Source organism: Ranitomeya imitator, chromosome 4, assembly GCF_032444005.1.
Source record: "Ranitomeya imitator isolate aRanImi1 chromosome 4, aRanImi1.pri, whole genome shotgun sequence".
Lineage (NCBI taxonomy): Eukaryota > Metazoa > Chordata > Amphibia > Anura > Dendrobatidae > Ranitomeya > Ranitomeya imitator.
Window position 1 is genome coordinate 102,294,694 of NC_091285.1, and position 16,137 is coordinate 102,310,830.

Below are 16,137 nucleotides of genomic sequence, written 5' to 3' on the forward strand. Positions count from 1 at the left end.
ATCACTAATATATATACCTGACAGGAGCCCATACATTCTGATATCATCACTAATATATATACCTGACAGGGGCCCATACATTCTGATATCATCACTAATATATATACCTGACAGGGGACCGTACATTCTGATATCATCACTAATATATATACCTGACAGGAGCCCATACATTCTGATATCATCAGTAATATATATACCTGACAGGAGCCCATACATTCTGATATCATCACTAATATATATACCTGACAGGAGCCCATACATTCTGATATCATCAGTAATATATATACCTGACAGGAGCCCATACATTCTGATATCATCACTAATATATACCTGACAGGGGCCCGTACATTCTGATATCATCACTAATATATATACCTGACAGGAGCCCATACATTCTGATATCATCAGTAATATATACCTGACAGGGGCCCATACATTCTGATATCATCACTAATATATATACCTGACAGGAGCCCATACATTCTGATATCATCAGTAATATATATACCTGACAGGAGCCCATACATTCTGATATCATCAGTAATATATACCTGACAGGAGCCTATACATTCTGATATCATCACTAATATATATACCTGACAGGAGCCTATACATTCTGATATCATCACTAATATATACCTGACAGGGGCCCGTACATTCTGATATCATCACTAATATATATACCCGACAGGAGCCCATACAATCTGTATCTACAATAATATATACCTGACAGGAGTCCGTACAGTCTATCTACAATAATATATACCTGACAGGATCCCATACATTCTGATATCATCACTAATATATACCTGACAGGGGCCCGTACATTCTGATATCATCACTAATATATACCTGACAGGAGCCCATACAATCTGTATCTACAATAATATATACCTGACAGGAGTCCGTACAGTCTATCTACAATAATATATACCTGACAGGGGCCCATACATTCTGATATCATCACTAATATATACCTGACAGGGGCCCATACATTCTGATATCATCACTAATATATACAGTTAGGGCCAGAAATATTTGGACAGTGACACAATTTTCGCGAGTTGGGCTCTGCATGCCACCACATTGGATTTGAAATGAAACCTCTACAACAGAATTCAAGTGCAGATTGTAACGTTTAATTTGAAGGGTTGAACAAAAATATCTGATAGAAAATGTAGGAATTGTACACATTTCTTTACAAACACTCCACATTTTAGGAGGTCAAAAGTAATTGGACAAATGAACATAACCCAAACAAAATATTTTTATTTTCAATATTTTGTTGCAAATCCTTTGGAGGCAATCACTGCCTTAAGTCTGGAACCCATGGACATCACCAAACGCTGGGTTTCCTCCTTCTTAATGCTTTGCCAGGCCTTTACAGCCGCAGCCTTCATGTCTTGCTTGTTTGTGGGTCTTTCCGTCTTAAGTCTGGATTTGAGCAAGTGAAATGCATGCTCAATTGGGTTTAGATCTGGTGATTGACTTGGCCATTGCAGAATGTTCCACTTTTTGGCACTCATGAACTCCTGGGTAGCTTTGGCTGTATGCTTGGGGTCATTGTCCATCTGTACTATGAAGCGCCGTCCAATCAACTTTGCAGCATTAGGCTGAATCTGGGCTGGAAGTATATCCTGGTACACTTCAGAATTCATCCGGCTACTCTTGTCTGCTCTTATGTCATCAATAAACACAAGTGACCCAGTGCCATTGAAAGCCATGCATGCCCATGCCATCACGTTGCCTCCACCATGTTTTACAGAGGATGTGGTGTGCCTTGGATCATGTGCCGTTCCCTTTCTTCTCCAAACTTTTTTCTTCCCATCATTCTGGTACCGGTTGATCTTTGTCTCATCTGTCCATAGAATACTTTTCCAGAACTGAGCTGGCTTCTTGAGGTGTTTTTCTGCAAATTTAACTCTGGCCTGTCTATTTTTGGTATTGATGAATGGTTTGCATCTAGATGTGAACCCTTTGTATTTACTGTCATGGAGTTTTCTCTTTACTGTTGACTTAGAGACAGATACACCTACTTCACTGAGAGTGTTCTGGACTTCAGTTGATGTTGTGAACGGGTTCTTCTTCACCAAATTAAGTATGCGGCGATCATCCACCACTGTTGTCATCCGTGGACGCCCAGGCCTTTTTGAGTTCCCAAGCTCACCAGTCAATTCCTTTTTTCTCAGAATGTACCCAACTGTTGATTTTGCTACTCCAAGCATGTCTGCTATCTCTCTGATGGATTTTTTCTTTTTTTTCAGCCTCAGGATGTTCTGCTTCACCTCAATTGAGAGTTCCTTTGACCGCATGTTGTCTGCTCACAGCAACAGCTTCCAAATGCAAAACCACACACCTGGAATCCACCCCTGACCTTTTAACTACTTCATTGATTACAGGTTAACGAGGGAGACGCCTTCAGAGTTAATTGCAGCCCTTAGAGTCCATTGTCCAATTACTTTTGGTCCCTTGAAAAAGAGGACGCTATGCATTACAGAGCTATGATTCCTAAACCCTTTCTCCGATTTGGATGTGGAAACTATCATATTGCAGCTGGGAGTGTGCACTTTCAGCCCATATTATATATATAATTGTATTTCTGAACATGTTTTTGTAAACAGCTAAAATAACAAAACTTGTGTCACTGTCCAAATATTTCTGGCCCTAACTGTACCTGACAGGGGCCCATACATTCTGATATCATCACTAATATATATACCTGACAGGGGCCCATACATTCTGATATCATCACTAATATATACCTGACAGGAGCCCATACATTCTGATATCATCACTAATATATACCTGACAGGAGCCCATACATTCTGATATCATCACTAATATATACCTGACAGGAGCCCGTACAATCTGTATCTACAATAATATATACCTGACAGGAGCCCGTACAATCTGTATCTACAATAATATATACCTGACAGGAGTCCGTACAGTCTATCTACAATAATATATACCTGACAGGAGTCCGTACAGTCTATCTACAATAATATATACCTAATATTCCCATAGTCCTAATAGAGACACAGGCTATGAGTCACTTCAAAAACTCAAATCAATAACATATTCCATCATGGAGTACTACAACAGAAACAGAAGTGAAGAAGCGAGGGATGATCTTAAAAAGTAATAATTTTTATTGAAACAAAATATTAACAGTAAAACCTTTAACATGGGGGGAAGGAAAAAAGGAAAATGAAGAAGGGGGTTTAAACCCAGGGCCGCCATCAGGGCATGACAGCCATCACTACAGTATGGGGCCCGGTGGTCAGAGGCAAAAGGGGGGGCCCGAACACGCTGGCAGGTCAATCCGCTCGGGCCCCCTCCTCTTTGTTTCTGTTCATCGGGCCCCTGGGCATTTTAATCTGTGTTCTGCTTCTGCCGAACGCCCGATGCATAACAACACTGTGGCATTTAAAGATACACCTACAGTGTTGTTTAATGCATCGGGCGGACGAAAATGGGTGCTGTACCTTTAAGTTGAGACCGGCGGTGCATCATGGTCCTGAAGTCACGCTGCTCTGCTTGCATTTCCTCATTCATTCTGAGCACTGAGCAGAGCAGCGTGCAGTGTGCCAGATGTCGTCGGATAAAGTAGGAGGAGGAGGGGGAGGCAGCGGGCTGTCAGGCAGGCAGAGTGCACTGCGGCCAGTCTCTCTGAGTCTCATGAGCAGATGAGGCTTCAGGTGGCTGCGCCTGGCAGTGGGTGGCTGATGAGGGAAGGCGAGTGGGGGCTGCATCCTACAGGGTTCAGTGGGAGAATAGTGGGGAGTGGGACTGTCAGCCCCCACTAGCCTCCCCCCTGGGCCCTGCATCCCCCACTAGCCTCCCCCCTGGGCCCTGCATCCCCCACTAGCCTCCCCCCTGGGCCCTGCATCCCCCACCAGCCTCCCCTCTGGGCCCTGCAGTCCCCAGTCCCCACCAGTCTCCCCTCAGGGCCCTGCAGCCCCCACTAGCCTCCCCCCTGGGCCCTGCAGCCCCCAGTCCCCACCAGTCTCCCCTCAGGGCCCTGCAGCCTCCACTAGCCTCCCCCCTGGGCCCTGCAGCCCCCAGTCCCCACCAGTCTCCTCTCAGGGCCCTGCAGCCCCCACTAGCCTCCCCCCTGGGCCCAGCAGCCCCCAGTCCCCACCAGTCTCCCCTCAGGGCCCTGCAGCCCCCACTAACCTCCCCCTGGGCCCTGCAGCCCCCAGTCCCCACCAGTCTCCCCTCAGGGCCCTGCAGCCCCCACTAGCCTCCCCCCTGGGCCCTGCAGCCCCCAGTCCCCACCAGTCTCCCCTCAGGGCCCTGCAGCCCCCACTAGCCTCCCCCCTGGGCCCTGCAGCCCCCAGTCCCCACCAGTCTCCCCTCAGGGCCCTGCAGCCCCCACTAGCCTCCCCCCTGGACCATGCAACCTCCAGTCCCCACCAGCCTCCCCTCTGGGCCCTGCAGCCCCCACTAGCCTCCCCCTGGACCATGCAACCTCCAGTCCCCACTAGCCTCCCCTCTGGGCCCTGCAGCCCCCACTAGCCTCCCCCCTGGGCCCAGCAGCCCCCACTAGCCTCCCCCTGGGCCCTGCAGCCCCCAGTCCCCACCAGTCTCCTCTCAGGGCCCTGCAGCCCCCACTAGCCTCCCCCCTGGGCCCTGCAGCCCCCAGTCCCCACCAGTCTCCTCTCAGGGCCCTGCAGCCCCCACTAGCCTCCCCCCTGGGCCCTGCAGCCCCCAGTCCCCACCAGTCTCCCCTCAGGGCCCTGCAGCCCCCACTAGCCTCCCCCCTGGACCATGCAACCTCCAGTCCCCACCAGCCTCCCCTCTGGGCCCTGCAGCCCCCAGTCCCCACCAGTCTCCCCTCAGGGCCCTGCAGCCCCCACTAGCCTCCCCCCTGGGCCCTGCAGCCCCCACTAGCCGCTGCCTCCCCCTGGACCATGCAACCTCCAGTCCCCACCAGCCTCCCCTCTGGGCCCTGCAGCCCCCAGTCCCACTAGCCTCCCCCTGGACCATGCAGCCCCCTGCCCCCACCAGTCTCCCCTCGGGGTCCTGCAGCCCCCACTAGCCTCCCCACTGGGCCCTGCAGCCCCCACTAGCCGCTGCCTCCCCCTGGACCATGCAACCTCCAGTCCCCACCAGCCTCCCCCCTGGGCCCTGCAGCCCCCAGTCCCCACCAGTCTCCTCTCAGGGCCCTGCAGCCCCCACTAGCCTCCCCCCTGGGCCCTGCAGCCCCCAGTTCCCACCAGTCTCCCCTCAGGGCCCTGCAGCCCCCACTAGCCTCCCCCCTGGACCATGCAACCTCCAGTCCCCACCAGCCTCCCCTCTGGGCCCTGCAGCCCCCAGTCCCCACCAGTCTCCCCTCAGGGCCCTGCAGCCCCCACTAGCCTCCCCCCTGGGCCCTGCAGCCCCCACTAGCCGCTGCCTCCCCCTGGACCATGCAACCTTCAGTCCCCACCAGCCTCCCCTCTGGGCCCTGCAGCCCCCAGTCCCACTAGCCTCCCCCTGGACCATGCAGCCCCCTGCCCCCACCAGTCTCCCCTCGGGGTCCTGCAGCCCCCACTAGCCTCCCCACTGGGCCCTGCAGCCCCCACTAGCCGCTGCCTCCCCCTGGACCATGCAACCTCCAGTCCCCACCAGCCTCCCCTCTGGGCCCTGCAGCCCCCAGTCCCACTAGCCTCCCCCTGGACCATGCAGCCCCCTGCCCCCACCAGTCTCCCCTCGGGGTCCTGCAGCCCCCACTAGCCTCCCCACTGGGCCCTGCAGCCCCCACTAGCCACTGCCTCCCCCTGGACCCTGCAGTCCCCACTAGCCGCTGCCTCCCCCTGGACCCTGCAGCCCGCCAGTTCCCACTAGCCTCCCCCTGGACCATGCAGTCCCACAGTCCCCACTATCCTCCCCCTTTGCCCTGCAGCCCTCTAGCCTTCCCTGGGCCCTGTTGGATGTGGCAGCCAGTCATGGACTGGAGCCACATCCAACAGGGGCCAGGGCGAGGCTAGTGGAAACTGGGGGCCACGTCCAACAGAGTGAGGGGAGGCTAGTAGGGTAAGGGTGCTAAGGGGAGTGTGCATCCAGCAGGTGGAGATTGCTAGGGGGAGTCTGCGTCCTGCAGGGGGAATCTGTTGCGGGGAGTCTGCGTCCCATTGGTGGAGGCTGCTAGGGTGAATCTGCATTCCGCAGGAGGAATCTGCTGTGGGGAGGCTGTGGAGATGGCGAGGACAGCCAGGGCTAGTCGACGATGCGTTTCAAGAGGGTGCCAACCTCTGCGAACAGGTAGCAAACAAGAATAGTTGACAATTGTAAAGAGTTGTGGAATTAATGGTGCTATAAAAGTAAGTAAAATAAATAATAATAATTTTATTTATATAGCACCAACGTATTCCGCAGCGCTTTACAAATTATAGAGGGGACTTGTACAGACAATAGACATAATACAGTTCAAAACAGATACCAGGAGGAATGAGGGCCCTGCTGCTCGCAAGCTTACAAACTATGAGGAAAAGGGGAGACACGAGAGGTGGATGGTGACAATTGCTTTAGTTATTCGGACCGGCCATAGTGTAAGGCTCGGGTGTTCATGTAAAGCTGCATGAACCAGTTAACTGCCTAAGTATGTAACAGTACAGACACAGAGGGCTATTAACTGCATAAAGTGAATGAGAACATGATGTGAGGAACCTGATTATGGTTTGTTTTTTGAATGGGCCACACAGGGATAGTTGGGTTAATGCGTTGAGGCGGTAGGCCAGTCTGAACAAATGTGTTTTTTAGGGCACGCTTAAAACTGTGGGGATTGGGGATTAATCGTATTAACCTGGGTAGTAAATAAATGGGGTGATCTCCCCTTTACTGTTGACTACTTTTTATTTTTTATACGATCACTTTGAGTTAAGTTTTGAGGTGTATTTATGTTCTACGCTTTATAGATTTTTAATAAATACCAATAAAGATATTTTTTAGTTTTGCATAATAAGTGATTATATATGCAATAATATACACTGTTTCCATTTATTTGGTGGGCAGGCTGAGGCGGCAGCGGTGAGCAGGCTGAGGCGACCATTAGATTCTTCTTGACTGGGTGGTGCGCACTGTGGCAACATCGGCTGTGTGAGTAAATAACAAGTCCATGTATTCGTTTGTCCACCATTTCAGTATGTGATTGTATGATACAATCATTCCTTCCCCCTTTCACTCCCCAACAGCAATGTATATTTGTTACTGGATGATCCTGACCTGCTGCAAAACCTAATGACCAATTACAATATCAGGCAGCAGCTCAGGATCATCCAGTAACTTATAACTTTTGGTTGGGAAGTGGGGTGGAGAATAATTCATGCAAGTGAGTCTATATGATTGGGAAGCATCTTTATTATTATGGCAGCGTAATGTTCGAAAGGGGAAAATCGGTCTGCGCTCACACAGCAGTGCATGGATCGGGCGCCGATGTCCTGACCAGCATCCTCATACATGCTGTGAGGCTGCTGAGCTCAGGTCAGGAGACCCGCGGCCTGTCCCAAGTGCAGACCGATATTCACCAACGGTTCCACTAGTCAGATTCCTCTAGTTAGATCAAGAGTCTACCTTGTCGTGGTCGTGGCGGCTTAAAAACATCTTTTGGTCAAAACAAAAGCTGATGGCTATGTATATGATATGGTGTTAATGTGTGATTGGTGAGGACGTGGTGCAGAAGTGGAGTTTTCCCAAGAGTGGGCGGAGGGACTGTGGAAGGTTCGATGGGTGGAGGCGGAGCTAGGGTGGAGGTGGAACTGGGGGTGGAGCCTGGGCGGAGTTTGAGGGGGGGCCCCGAAATTTTGACAGTATGGGGCCCTGAAATCCCTAGTGGCAGCCCTGTTTAAACCACCAGACTAGAGAAAACGAGACTGCACTATACCATAAGGGGTTAAAACAAATAAACCCAGTAACACTATGATGGTAATGTAGGTAAACATAAAGCAAACTAGATAACCTAATTCCAGATATATATAAGTATAATACAAGGTATGACCCCCGAAGGCATGAGAATGTCCTATTAATGGGTTAAATAACAAGGCACCAGATAAGTATATGTGTATCCTAAATACAAAGCAGGAGAGGAATCTGCTAATGCAAAGGTGAATACTCATACAATAAGGTGCAACAACGGAAAAATGCCAAAATAGGGTTAAGTAGCCAGGGAGTAAATTACCTGTAGTAAGATGTGGTGGTATCTAGTGCGGGTACTACAGGTAATTTACTCCCTGGCTACTTAACCCTATTTTGGCATTTTTCCGTTGTTGCACCTTATTGTATGAGTATTCACCTTTGCATTAGCAGATCCCTCTCCTGCTTTATATTTAGGATACACATATACTTATCTGGTGCCTTGTTATTTAACCCATTAATAGGACATTCTCATGCCTTCGGGGGTCATACTTTGTATTATACTTATATATATATCTGGAATTAGGTTATCTAGTTTGCTTTATGTTTACCTACATTACCATCATAGTGTTACTGGGTTTATTTGTTTTAACCCCTTATGGTATAGTGCAGTCTCGTTTTCTCTAGTCTGGTGGTTTAAACCCCCTTCTTTTTCCTTTTTTCCTCCCCCCCACATGTTGAAGGTTTTACTGTTAATATTTTGTTTCAATAAAAATTATTACTTTTTAAGATCATCCCTCTCCTCTTCACTTCTGTTTCTGTTGTGGTACTCCATGATGGAATATGTTATTGAATAATATATACCTGACAGGAGCCCGTACAGTCTAGCGTCTTCACCAGTGAGCTGACTAGACTGTATGGGCTGCAGTCAGGACCTGGCAGGAGCCCATATATTCTGCTGGCTTTAATAATTTATACCTTGAAGGAGCACATACATTCTAGTGTCATGTATGGGCTGCATTCCGGGCCAGGCAGCAGCCCATAAAGTCTGCTATCTTCAAGAATATATACCTGACTGCAGCCCATACACTCTAGCATATTCAGTAGTGAGCCAGCTACATTGTATGGGCTGCAGTTAGGCACCAGGAAGGAGCCCATACAGTTTAGCATCTTCAGCACTGAGCCAGCTACACTGTATGGGCTGCAGTCAGGACCTGGAAGGAGCCCATACACTCAGGGCTGCCACTAGAAATTTCGGGGCCCCATACTGGCAACATTTTCGAGGCCCCCTTGAAACTCCGCCCAGGCTCCACCCCAGCCCCTCCTCCAGGCTCCACCCCACGAATTGTCCACAGTCCCACCGCTCTCTCTTGGAAAATCTCCACTTCTCACCTATCACACATTAACAGTTCCCATCACCAGATCACATACATAGCCGGCAGCTTTTGTTTTGGCCAAAAGATTTTTTAAGCCGCCACCATAACACGGTAGACACTTTTGGCCGGGCCCTACTCTACTGTACCCTACTAAATATTTGTTAAAATATGCAATACAATTTAGGTATATTTTTATTTATTTTTCAATTTTTAAAATGACCTATAATACTACATACAAGGAACAAATACCACAGCACTATGACCAGATGACATATTACCACAACAGTGATCGAATAATATAAAATACAAAGAAAAAAAACCACTACACCATGACCAGACCGCATATTACCACAAATGACTGAATACTACAATACTGATCAGTAATAAAAAAAAAAACCCCACAATACTATCACCATCAGTGCCATTATGCACAGGAGATCTGTAATTAGTAAGCAGTGTCTGTGTACAGGTAATGCAGTGATCACCGGTGACATTACACACAGGAGCTCTGTATTTAATGTATAGGTAATACAGTGATCACTGGTGACATTGTACACAGGACCTCTGTATATAGTATACAGTGTATAGTGTCAGTGTATAGGTAACACTGACTCACCAGTGACGTCTCTAGGTGAAGTCCTTCATCTTTCATCCAGCACAGACCGCCATTACTTCATCCAGCCAGGACTCGTCTCTGCAGGAAATAAAACAGTTATCTCGAGTTCCGCTTGTAGAACACATTACTTAATTTTCCCAACTTCTACATTACACCACATGAAGAAGGCAACATAGTATCACTCTACACAGTAATAGGACCGCCCCCCCATTTAAAACAGTATACTCAAAAAATAAAATAAATACATCACTGCAAAAATAATATCCCTTAATTAGCCCCTATGGTAATATTCGCCATCCTAGCCCCAGTGTGTCTCATTCCAGGCTCCAGCCATATGTTCTCCCATCCTGCCCTCATGAGTATCCATTCTGCCCCATATGATCTCCCCATCCTGCCCCATCTGTCTCCATCGTATCCATCCTGCCCCATCTGTCTCCAATCTTGCCCCATCTGTTTCCAATCCTGCCCCATCTGTGTCCAGCACTCTGCCCCATCTGTGTCCAGCACTCTGCCCCATCTGTGTCCAGCACTCTGCCCCATCTGTGTCCAGCACTCTGCCCCATCTGTGTCCAGCACTCTGCCCCATCTGTGTCCAGCACTCTGCCCCATCTGTGTCCAGCACTCTGCCCCATCTGTGTCCAGCACTCTGCCCCATCTGTGTCCAGCACTCTGCCCCATCTGTGTCCAGCACTCTGCCCCATCTGTGTCCAGCACTCTGCCCCATCTGTGTCCAGCACTCTGCCCCATCTGTGTCCAGCACTCTGCCCCATCTGTGTCCAGCACTCTGCCCCATCTGTGTCCAGCACTCTGCCCCATCTGTGTCCAGCACTCTGCCCCATCTGTGTCCAGCACTCTGCCCCATCTGTGTCCAGCACTCTGCCCCATCTGTGTCCAGCACTCTGCCCCATCTGTGTCCAGCACTCTGCCCCATCTGTGTCCAGCACTCTGCCCCATCTGTGTCCAGCACTCTGCCCCATCTGTGTCCAGCACTCTGCCCCATCTGTGTCCAGCACTCTGCCCCATCTGTGTCCAGCACTCTGCCCCATCTGTGTCCAGCACTCTGCCCCATCTGTGTCCAGCACTCTGCCCCATCTGTGTCCAGCACTCTGCCCCATCTGTGTCCAGCACTCTGCCCCATCTGTGTCCAGCACTCTGCCCCATCTGTGTCCAGCACTCTGCCCCATCTGTGTCCAGCACTCTGCCCCATCTGTGTCCAGCACTCTGCCCCATCTGTGTCCAGCACTCTGCCCCATCTGTGTCCAGCACTCTGCCCCATCTGTGTCCAGCACTCTGCCCCATCTGTGTCCAGCACTCTGCCCCATCTGTGTCCAGCACTCTGCCCCATCTGTGTCCAGCACTCTGCCCCATCTGTGTCCAGCACTCTGCCCCATCTGTGTCCAGCACTCTGCCCCATCTGTGTCCAGCACTCTGCCCCATCTGTGTCCAGCACTCTGCCCCATCTGTGTCCAGCACTCTGCCCCATCTGTGTCCAGCACTCTGCCCCATCTGTGTCCAGCACTCTGCCCCATCTGTGTCCAGCACTCTGCCCCATCTGTGTCCAGCACTCTGCCCCATCTGTGTCCAGCACTCTGCCCCATCTGTGTCCAGCACTCTGCCCCATCTGTGTCCAGCACTCTGCCCCATCTGTGTCCAGCACTCTGCCCCATCTGTGTCCAGCACTCTGCCCCATCTGTGTCCAGCACTCTGCCCCATCTGTGTCCAGCACTCTGCCCCATCTGTGTCCAGCACTCTGCCCCATCTGTGTCCAGCACTCTGCCCCATCTGTGTCCAGCACTCTGCCCCATCTGTGTCCAGCACTCTGCCCCATCTGTGTCCAGCACTCTGCCCCATCTGTGTCCAGCACTCTGCCCCATCTGTGTCCAGCACTCTGCCCCATCTGTGTCCAGCACTCTGCCCCATCTGTGTCCAGCACTCTGCCCCATCTGTGTCCAGCACTCTGCCCCATCTGTGTCCAGCACTCTGCCCCATCTGTGTCCAGCACTCTGCCCCATCTGTGTCCAGCACTCTGCCCCATCTGTGTCCAGCACTCTGCCCCATCTGTGTCCAGCACTCTGCCCCATCTGTGTCCAGCACTCTGCCCCATCTGTGTCCAGCACTCTGCCCCATCTGTGTCCAGCACTCTGCCCCATCTGTGTCCAGCACTCTGCCCCATCTGTGTCCAGCACTCTGCCCCATCTGTGTCCAGCACTCTGCCCCATCTGTGTCCAGCACTCTGCCCCATCTGTGTCCAGCACTCTGCCCCATCTGTGTCCAGCACTCTGCCCCATCTGTGTCCAGCACTCTGCCCCATCTGTGTCCAGCACTCTGCCCCATCTGTGTCCAGCACTCTGCCCCATCTGTGTCCAGCACTCTGCCCCATCTGTGTCCAGCACTCTGCCCCATCTGTGTCCAGCACTCTGCCCCATCTGTGTCCAGCACTCTGCCCCATCTGTGACCAGCACTCTGCCCCATCTGTGTCCAGCACTCTGCCCCATCTGTGTCCAATCCTGCCCCATCTGTGTCTAATCCTGCCCCATCTGTGTCCAGTATTCTGCCCCGTCTGTGTCCAATCCTGCCCCGTCTGTGTCCAGCACTCTGCCCCATCTGTTTCCAATCCTGCCTCATCTCTGTCCAGCACACTGCCCCATCTCTGTCCAGCACTCTGCCCCATCTGTGTCCAGCACTCTGCCCCATCTCTGTCCAGCACTCTGCCCCATCTCTGTCCAGCACTCTGCCCCATCTCTGTCCAGCACTCTGCCCCATCTCTGTCCAGCACTCTGCCCCATCTCTGTCCAGCACTCTGCCCCATCTCTGTCCAGCACTCTGCCCCATCCCTGTCCAGCACTCTGCCCCATCTGTGTCCAATCCTGCCCCATCTGTGTCCAGCACTCTGCCCCATCTGTGTCCAGCACTCTGCCCCATCTGTGTCCAGCACTCTGCCCCATCTGTGTCCAGCACTCTGCCCCATCTGTGTCCAGCACTCTGCCCCATCTGTGTCCAGCACTCTGCCCCATCTGTGTCCAGCACTCTGCCCCATCTGTGTCCAGCACTCTGCCCCATCTGTGTCCAGCACTCTGCCCCATCTGTGTCCAGCACTCTGCCCCATCTGTGTCCAGCACTCTGCCCCATCTGTGTCCAGCACTCTGCCCCATCTGTGTCCAGCACTCTGCCCCATCTGTGTCCAGCACTCTGCCCCATCTGTGTCCAGCACTCTGCCCCATCTGTGTCCAGCACTCTGCCCCATCTGTGTCCAGCACTCTGCCCCATCTGTGTCCAGCACTCTGCCCCATCTGTGTCCAGCACTCTGCCCCATCTGTGTCCAGCACTCTGCCCCATCTGTGTCCAGCACTCTGCCCCATCTGTGTCCAGCACTCTGCCCCATCTGTGTCCAGCACTCTGCCCCATCTGTGTCCAGCACTCTGCCCCATCTGTGTCCAGCACTCTGCCCCATCTGTGTCCAGCACTCTGCCCCATCTGTGTCCAGCACTCTGCCCCATCTGTGTCCAGCACTCTGCCCCATCTGTGTCCAGCACTCTGCCCCATCTGTGTCCAGCACTCTGCCCCATCTGTGTCCAGCACTCTGCCCCATCTGTGTCCAGCACTCTGCCCCATCTGTGTCCAGCACTCTGCCCCATCTGTGTCCAGCACTCTGCCCCATCTGTGTCCAGCACTCTGCCCCATCTGTGTCCAGCACTCTGCCCCATCTGTGTCCAGCACTCTGCCCCATCTGTGTCCAGCACTCTGCCCCATCTGTGTCCAGCACTCTGCCCCATCTGTGTCCAGCACTCTGCCCCATCTGTGTCCAGCACTCTGCCCCATCTGTGTCCAGCACTCTGCCCCATCTGTGTCCAGCACTCTGCCCCATCTGTGTCCAGCACTCTGCCCCATCTGTGTCCAGCACTCTGCCCCATCTGTGTCCAGCACTCTGCCCCATCTGTGTCCAGCACTCTGCCCCATCTGTGTCCAGCACTCTGCCCCATCTGTGTCCAGCACTCTGCCCCATCTGTGACCAGCACTCTGCCCCATCTGTGTCCAGCACTCTGCCCCATCTGTGTCCAATCCTGCCCCATCTGTGTCTAATCCTGCCCCATCTGTGTCCAGTATTCTGCCCCGTCTGTGTCCAATCCTGCCCCATCTGTGTCCAGCACTCTGCCCCATCTGTTTCCAATCCTGCCTCATCTCTGTCCAGCACACTGCCCCATCTCTGTCCAGCACTCTGCCCCATCTGTGTCCAGCACTCTGCCCCATCTCTGTCCAGCACTCTGCCCCATCTCTGTCCAGCACTCTGCCCCATCTCTGTCCAGCACTCTGCCCCATCTCTGTCCAGCACTCTGCCCCATCTCTGTCCAGCACTCTGCCCCATCCCTGTCCAGCACTCTGCCCCATCTGTGTCCAGCACTCTGCCCCATCTGTGTCCAGCACTCTGCCCCATCTGTGTCCAGCACTCTGCCCCATCTGTGTCCAATCCTGCCCCATCTGTGTCCAATCCTGCCCCATCTGTGTCCAATCCTGCCCCATCTGTGTCCAGTACTCTGCCCCGTCTGTGTCCAATCCTGCCCCATCTGTGTCCAGCACTCTGCCCCATCTGTTTCCAATCCTGCCTCATCTCTGTCCAGCACTCTGCCCAATCTCTGTCCAGCACTCTGCCCCATCTCTGTCCAGCACTCTGCCCCATCTCTGTCAAGCACTCTGCCCCATCTGTGTCTAGCACTCTGCCCCATCTCTGTCAAGCACTCTGCCCCATCTCTGTCCAGCACTCTGCCCCATCTCTGTCCAGCACTCTGCCCCATCTCTGTCCTGCACTCTGCCCCATCTCTGTCCAGCACTCTGCCCCATCTCTGTCCAGCACTCTGCCCAGCTTTCTGCCCCCCGTGTCCAGCTTTACTGCCCCCTCTGTGTCCAGCTTTACTGCCCCCTCTGTGTCCAGCTTTACTGCCCCCTCTGTGTCCAGCTTTCTGCCCCCCCCGTGTCCAGCTTTACTGCCCCCCCGTGTCCAGCTTTCTGCCCCCCCTGTGTCCAGCTTTACTGCCCCCTTTGTGTCCAGCTTTCTGCCCCCCCTGTGTCCAGCTTTACTGCGCCCTCTGTGTCCAGCTTTCTGCCCCCCCGTGTCCAGCTTTACTGCCCCCTCTGTGTCCAGCTTTCTGCCCCCCCGTGTCCAGCTTTCTGCCCCCCCTGTGTCCAGCTTTACTGGCCCCCATGTCCAGCTTTACTGCCCCCTCTGTGTCCAGCTTTCTGCCCCCCGTTTCCAGCTTTACTGCCCCCTCTGTGTCCAGCTTTCTGCCCCCCCTGTGTCCAGCTTTACTGCCCCCTCTGTGTCCAGCTTTCTGCCCCCCCTGTGTCCAGCTTTACTGCCCCCTCTGTGTCCAGCTTTCTGCCCCCCCTGTGTCCAGCTTTCTGCCCCCCCTGTGTCCAGCTTTCTGCCCCCCCTGTGTCCAGCTTTCTGCCCCCCCTGTGTCCAGCTTTACTTGCCCCCATGTCCAGCTTTACTGCCCCCTCTGTGTCCAGCTTTCTGCCCCCCCCGTGTCCAGCTTTCTGCCCCCCCGTGTCCAGCTTTACTGCCCCCCCCGTGTCCAGCTTTACTGCCCCCCCTGTGTCCAGCTTTCTGCCCCCCCTGTGTCCAGCTTTACTGCCCCCCCCTGTGTCCAGCTTTCTGCCCCCCCTGTGTCCAGCTTTACTGCCCCCTCTGTGTCCAGCTTTCTGCCCCCCCGTGTCCAGCTTTACTGCCCCCTCTGTGTCCAGCTTTCTGCCCCCCCTGTGTCCAGCTTTCTGCCCCCCCTGTGTCCAGCTTTACTTGCCCCCATGTCCAGCTTTACTGCCCCCTCTGTGTCCAGCTTTCTGCCCCCCGTTTCCAGCTTTACTGCCCCCTCTGTGTCCAGCTTTCTGCCCCCCCTGTGTCCAGCTTTCTGCCCCCCCTGTGTCCAGCTTTACTGCCCCCCCCTGTGTCCAGCTTTCTGCCCCCCCTGTGTCCAGCTTTACTGCCCCCCCTGTGTCCAGCTTTACTGCCCCCCCGTGTCCAGCTTTACTGCCCCCCCCGTGTCCAGCTTTACTGCCCCCCCGTGTCCAGCTTTACTGCCCCCCCCGTGTCCAGCTTTACTGCCCCCCCTGTGTCCAGCTTTACTGCCCCCCCCCTGTGTCCAGCTTTCTGCCCCCTCTGTGTCCAGCTTTACTGCCCCTCCTGTGTCCAGCTGTACTGCCCTCCCCTGTGTCCAGCTGTACTGCCCCCCGTGTCCAGCTGTACTGCCCCCCGTGTCCAGCTTTACTGCCCCCCCTGTGTCCAGCTTTACTGCCCCCCCTGTGTCCAGCTTTACT

General features: G+C 53.4%; 1 long non-coding RNA gene across 1 annotated transcript in view; it reads left to right on the plus strand.

The window, feature by feature from the left end:
• The window catches only part of LOC138675547 (uncharacterized), a 101,030-nt gene that overhangs the window by 1,810 nt on the left and 83,083 nt on the right, over positions 1-16,137 (plus strand). Inside the window, exon 2 of the long non-coding RNA XR_011320687.1 lies at positions 7,000-7,083. This is a non-coding gene — a long non-coding RNA (uncharacterized lncRNA). The remainder of the gene's footprint in view (positions 1-6,999; positions 7,084-16,137) is intronic.